The following is a 6,948-nucleotide window of genomic DNA, read 5'->3' as shown; positions in this document are numbered from 1 at the left end:
ACAGAGTGAGACTCCAATTCAAAAAAAAAAAAAAAGAGAAAGCCTTAATCTGCAGGTGAAAAGAAGCAAAAGTGGTTGCTCTTGATGTACTGGTGGATTGTTGTGGAAGGAAAATAACAAGAAAGGAAAAAAGGTTCTACACCTGGAGAGAAGCAGAATGACTGTTAGATTCAGCATTGCAGTTGTATAGGACACACATGTAAATACCAAACCCTCAAGACATGGGTTAAAAGTGCCCCAGATTAAGGTATAATCAGATTATTAGAGAATGACCCTCTTATCTTACCCTCTACCACCACATTAACACACTTTAATTAAGAATAACAATAAAATACTTCTGAGTAATCTTCAGGAGATAGATTTTCTTAGATGAACAGTACAGGGAGGAGCACAGGTCAAAGAGTGGAGTAGATATTCAGAGGACCCATCTGAAAGACAAAGTCACACCTTGAGTCCAAGATATTAAAAAAAAATTTTTGGCATCTGTGATATACTGAGTGTAACTAAACACAACAACAAAAAACTTCAATTGTATCCCATTGTTAACTAAATAACACAAACACACATTAAATCCTTAACTGGAATTAAAATGTGCTCACATGCAATCATAAAAACATTTTATTTGTTACTTGTTGTTTTATACAATATGTTGACCTTTCAAAAAATAACTGTTATAAGAAAAGATAAGAAAAAAACCACAGTCTGAAGAGAAAGTATTCATCAGAACCAGGCTCAGATACAACACAGATGTTGTAATTATCAGACAGGAATTTTTGCATGTTTATAACTGCTAAAATTGTAGTAAAAAAGATAGATAGCAAGCACATTTGGATAGATATTTTCAGCAGAGTGATGGAAAATATTTTTTAAAATAGTCAAATATGTCAGAAATTTAAAAGAAGTAACAAGGATACAGAAATGCTTTTCACTGGTTCAGCAGTACACTTGACACAGTCAAGGGAAAAATAAACTTCAAGATAGATTGCTAGAAGTCACCCAACTGAAATAATAAACGTGAAAAATTAGCAAACAAATAAACAAAAACAGACCAGATCATTCAAAAATTGTAAGATAATATTAGATGGTTTAACATATGCTTGATGGGAAACTTAGAAGGAGAGAATAGGGCAGAAGCAGTGTTTGAAGACCTCAAATCAGAAATTCAATAAGCTCAGTAAACATCATGCAAAGGAAAGGAAAGAAAAAGGTGAATAAAAATCTGGACATACCTTATTTAAACTGTGGAAAATCAAAAACTGTTGAAAACAGTCAAAGAAGAAGAAAACACAGAAGAACAAGGATAAGAATTTCCACATCTTGTTAGTGATTATGTTAATAAGACCACAGAGTAAAATTTTACTAGTGTTGACAAAGACACCAAAAACAAAAATAAAATACGTGTCAATTCAGAATTCTATACCCAGTGAAAATGTCCTTCAAAAATAAAGAACAATGTGCATACTGAAACTGTCTATACTGACTTTGTGACTCTAATAAATCAAAAATTTAAAATTATTTCAAATAAAAATTAGAATGGAGAATGAAATTCCTTATCACCTAAACAAAAACTGAGAAAATACATCTTCAGCAGACCAACTCTATAAGAGATATTAAAGATAAATTTTTAGACAAAAATAATGTGATATAGGTCAGAAATGAGTTAATGAGTTTACTCAAAAAGTAATTAAAATAAAATTAAACAAAATACAATGAATTCCTTTTTTCCTCATTTGTAATTGTTTTGACAGATGACTAAGACAAAGTAATAGCAATGTGTTATGTGCTTATTGCTTATGTGCTTAAAAGCACAAAGGAAGAAAGGGAGAAATGCTTAATATTTTGTAACGTCTATGACCTAACTATAAGTATTATAGTTTTATTTAGCAGTATAAAAATTATTTAAATGCACCATCAAATTTATGAGCATCACTAAAATGTGTGAATTTTTAAAGTTATGTGTAATAGCCCAAAAAAGAGATGAAGTGAAATATAAAACAATTAAAATTAAACACATAGATAACAGAAAAAATGGAAAAATAACAAAAAATAGAACAAATAGAAAAGAGCTATATGGAGATTTTAATCTACCATATCACAAATCATTTTAACTGTACAATAAGAAAGCTGGAGTATCTGTGTTAATTTAAGAAATAAATGGAAATCAGGACAAAGAACTTTATTAGGTGGAAAGAGAGACATGACATATTAATAGAGGGGCAATTTTAAAAACCTTAATATCAAATGTATACACACTTAACAACATAGTTTCAAAGTTATGGGAAGCAAAACTGATAGATAATAAAGAGGAAATAGAGAAAGTTCAAAACTAGAGTTGAATATTTGAGCATATATTTCTCAATAATTGATAGAAAAAGTGGATAGAAAATGAAGATATAGATGCCCTGAATAACACTATCAACCAACTTCACGTAGTTGACATTCATAGACCCACACAAATATAGTCCATTCCTTTTTGACAAGGATTCAAGCTAGTTTTCATAGAGAAATGATAGTCTCTTTTAATAATGGTATTAAAATACCTGGACATTTACATGATAATAAATTAACTTTGACACATACTTCAAACCTTAGACAAACATTAACTCAAAATGTACCAGAGACATAAATGAAAGTGGGAAACTTGTAAAACATCTAGGGCAAACATTTATTGACCTTGTATTTGATGATGGCTTTTAGATATGACAGAAAGCATGACACTTAAAAGAACAACTTGGTATGATTGGCTTTATTGGTTATAAACGTTTGCTCTTTGGCATATACTTTGAAAGGAATGGAAGGTCAAACCATAGAACAGAAGACAATATTTTAAAACCTTATATCTGATAATGGATTTGATCCCAAATATATAAGAATATTTTAAAACTCAGCAATAGGAATGAAAACAGCGCAATTAAAAATGGACAATAGGTCTGAACTTATGCTTCTCCTAAGATGATATGCAGATGCGAAACTGTCGCCAAGACCACGTTATAGAACTGATTAAGAGGAAAAATAAAATTCAACTAAGCTTGCAGTACAATCAGCAAGTATCATTAGGTTGGTTCTGCCTTTGGTACACTTCCCTATATCTAATTGCTGCTTACTACCCCAGGATAACATAGCCCTTGTCACAAACCCCTTTGTTTCTTTTCTGTTCTGCAGATAAAGCCGAATCCATTGTGAGATGATAAGCTTTCCATCTGAGCTTTTTTTAGGTCCCACATACCAATAAAACTACCGAAGCCAGCTGATCTGAAGGATTCACCAAGGAACTGACTAATGAAAGAAAGCAATTTTCATGTCTTGATTTTATCCCCTTATCCCTAGCAATCAACATTCCCAATTCTCCAGTCCCTCATCCTCCAGGAATCTCCTTAGAAGCCCTTTCCCAGGATCCCCCAAGTAACAAATTTATAGTTTGAGAAGTTCTCTGATTTCCTCACCTGGTGTCCTTGTGATTATTATTATTATTTTTCTGCTGCAAACTTCACTATCTCACTGAGTGTATTGTTCTGTTGCTGCACAGCAGGCAGTCCTGTAACAGATGGCAAAATAGCACATGAAAATTTGGTCAGCATCACTAGCATTAGAAAAATGTGAATTTAAACCACAAAGAGATTTTTACCTGCCCTTCCCTCCTCTCCCCATCCCTCCTCATCGGTACCATTCTAGCTGCACAGCGCTCACTCTATACTCTAGGTTTCTGCTGAGTTAGCATTGCCATTGTCTTCTGTCAGCCACAATCATGATTATCCACCAGGACCTCATCAGTCACTCTAAGATGTTCTCTGATGTTTACAAGATTGCACGTGGGCTCTGCCTGGAAGTGGAAGGGAAGAGGGTCAGTTAGACAGTGGGTAATATTGATGACTCACTCATTGATGGAAATGCCTCCACTGAAGACCCTGAGAATTGAGGACCAGACATCAAAAGCGTAGCAATCACTAGTGTTGATCATTGTCATAAACCATCACTTTCAGGAAACCAACTTTTCATCAGAAACTATCAAGAAATATATCAAAGATTTACATAAAATCAAACAGAGACTAGAAAGAGTAAAACCTTTTATTGAAGGAGCTGCTGATAAAAAAAATCAAGCACATTCTTGTTTATTTCAAAAACTAACAGTTCTTTATTGGTGAAAGCATAAATCCAGATAATATGGTTGTTCTACTGGACAACTGTGAAGATGGTGTGATCCCTATATGATTTTCTTTAAGAATGGTCTAGAAATAGAAAAATGTTAACAAATTTGGAAATTACGTTGGATCCATCATCTGTCATCATAACTGGCTGCTGCTTGTCATCCACACAACATCAGGACTTAAGAAAAATGGGACTGATGTTATCTTCAGCTCTTCATTTATTTTGACGGCGATATATTTGGAGTGGAGGCATTGCTTTTAAGGAGAAAAAAAGTCATGTAGGTTGCCTAAAAATAAAATCATTTAAACTAAAAAAAAAAAAACCCACAAAGAAATACCACCACACATCTGTTAGAATGACTAAATAAATAAATAAAGCAAAAAATAGAGCAAAACAAAAGCTTAAAAAGTTCTGGAGAGGATTAGAAGCTGAGAAAACTTCCTGCATTATTGATTGATGAGAATGTAAAATGAGTCAGTCATCATGAAAAATAGTTTGTCAGTTTCTTATAAAGTTAAATATTCTCTAAGTTTATGACTTGGAAATAATTAACCTAAGTGAATTAAAATTTACGTTTACACAAAAGTATGTGTGCGGCTGCACTCATAATCCTCACAAACTAGAAACAATTCATATGTTCATCAACAAGTAAAAGAAGAAATGAAACATACATCCATTCAATGAATATTTTCAAACAATCAAAAGAAATGAACTATTGATTTATAAACAACATGGCTGAATCTTAAGTGCATTAAGTAAACAAAAGAAAACTCAAGAAATATACAATGTTTGACTTTATTAATATACCATTTGGGGAAATGCTAGAGTCTAGGTATATAGAAAACAGATCAGGTGTTGCTAGTGGTACTTTTGGGATGAAGTGTTGACTACAAAGAAGCTGAGCAAGGAAATTTTTAGGATAATAGAAATATTCTTCATGGCATTGTGATGGTGGATGTATGATTGACCATGCATTTGTCAAAACTCATAGTAAGGTACACCACAAAGGTGGGCTTTTAACATATGTCTGTTTAAAAGCATATGATCAAGATTATAAGTAGAGTATAAAAAGTCAATCCATTTTTATTGCAAATGTATAGTATAATCCCATGGAAGGGTATGCGAAAGAAAGGAACTGAACAAATAACTCTGGAAAAGAGTGTCTTGTCTAAATATTGTAAGGCTAAATATAAAATAACTGTTTGCAAATGCTCTATTCTAGTTGGCAAATTTGTTTTTCACAAGGGTGTGGTTTAGAGCTCTGGAAACCATTTAACATTCATAAAAGAGTGAACAAATAAATAAATTGTAGATAATGGGAGCCAGTTTTCCCTCTATCAGAGAATGAATTGACAAATAATCAAGTGAAAGGTTGTAACTAACCCTGTGGTGTTAAATTCAAGTTGGAGATATTACCATAAACTCACATTTTATTTTAACACATCTGTATATAGATATATACAGAAATAAAGTCATGCACATATACATGGGCTAGTATACAGACAAATATTTTCTTTGAGAGGGACTAGAAAGTGTTTTATGGTGATGAGCTCACTGAGCTCTCAGTTTCTAAATGCTTTCTTCTACAAAAAACAAAAAAACAAAAAACCAGATTTGGAAAACTTTCTGATTTGAAGGATGAGGCACGGAAATATAAAATGAAGCTGGACTATCTTGCTATCTCACAGAGTAAAAAAATATAAAAAAAGCAAAATATAGATGAGGAACTTAAAAAGGATAAAAGAGACAATCTGCAAAAGCTACCTATGTCAAAGATGAAACAATTTGTCAAAAAAAAACCTCCAACACACATTAATTGCATTATAAAAAAACAATTAACTAAATATTCATTAATTAATACAAATATAAATAAATATTTGAGTAAATACATAAAGAGATTGAGGAATCCCAAATAAAGTATGATAAGAGAATAGGGAAATAAAAAAAAATCACCATTTAAGCACCACAGTGAAAATTGTTTATGAATGCTAAAATCTGTTGCTAAAATTAGTTGCTGAAATCCAAAGTATCTGTCCCAAGATACTTACTAATTAATGTATGGTTTTAGCTTATATCCACGGTCTCTTAATACTTCTCCCTTTGGGAAGATAATCTTAATTCCTTGTCATTTAACATCAACACTACTTGGTAAATAACTTCTAACGAACAGAGCATGAAATGAGAAAGTAGTATCTTTAAAGAGAAAATATTCATCAGACATTACTTCAGCCATCTAGACAAAGTAAATATCATCAGTAATAAGTCATGTTGATAGCCATATCCCATGACATGATGCAATGAGGAGGGCACACCAGTTTTGTGGTATTCCCCCCCCCAAAATTGTGACCTCAGTCTCATTATTAGCATGACTATAGTAACCATAACTCTTCAAAAAGGAGCTCAACTTAGGAAAAAACCAAAGAAAAACTAGGAAACTTCACAGATTGGAAGAGGCTAAGAAAATCAAAAGACTAAATGCAACTTGATATCCTGGGTTAGATCCAGAACAGAAAAGGAACATTAGTGGAAAAACTAGTGGCATTCCAGTAAAGTGTCTAGTATAGTCAGTAATATTGAATCAGTGTTAACTTGCTGCCTTTGATAAATTAGCATTGTTATAGAAGAACTTTCTGTACTAGCTTTTAACTCTTCTGTAAATCTAAAATCTTTTCAAAATTAAACTACTGAAAAAAAAGTCAACCACTCCTAGTCAACACACTACTGAAAGTCCTAGTCAGAGAAAATAAATAAATAAATAAAAAATATCCAAATTGAAAAAGAAGACATCAAACTATCTCTCTT

At 32.3% G+C, this 6,948-nt stretch overlaps 1 pseudogene; it reads left to right on the top strand.

The window, feature by feature from the left end:
* The first annotated feature begins 3,745 nt into the window (after positions 1–3,745).
* On the top strand, positions 3,746–4,247 carry LOC103254630 (annotated as a pseudogene).
* The last annotated feature ends 2,701 nt before the right edge of the window (positions 4,248–6,948 follow it).

This window comes from Carlito syrichta, unplaced genomic scaffold (assembly GCF_000164805.1).
Source record: "Carlito syrichta isolate Samal-C Ts95f unplaced genomic scaffold, Tarsius_syrichta-2.0.1 Scaffold287170, whole genome shotgun sequence".
Classification (NCBI taxonomy): Eukaryota; Metazoa; Chordata; class Mammalia; order Primates; family Tarsiidae; genus Carlito; species Carlito syrichta.
Note: the sequence above shows the minus strand (reverse complement) of the source record. Positions and strands in the feature narration are given on the sequence as shown.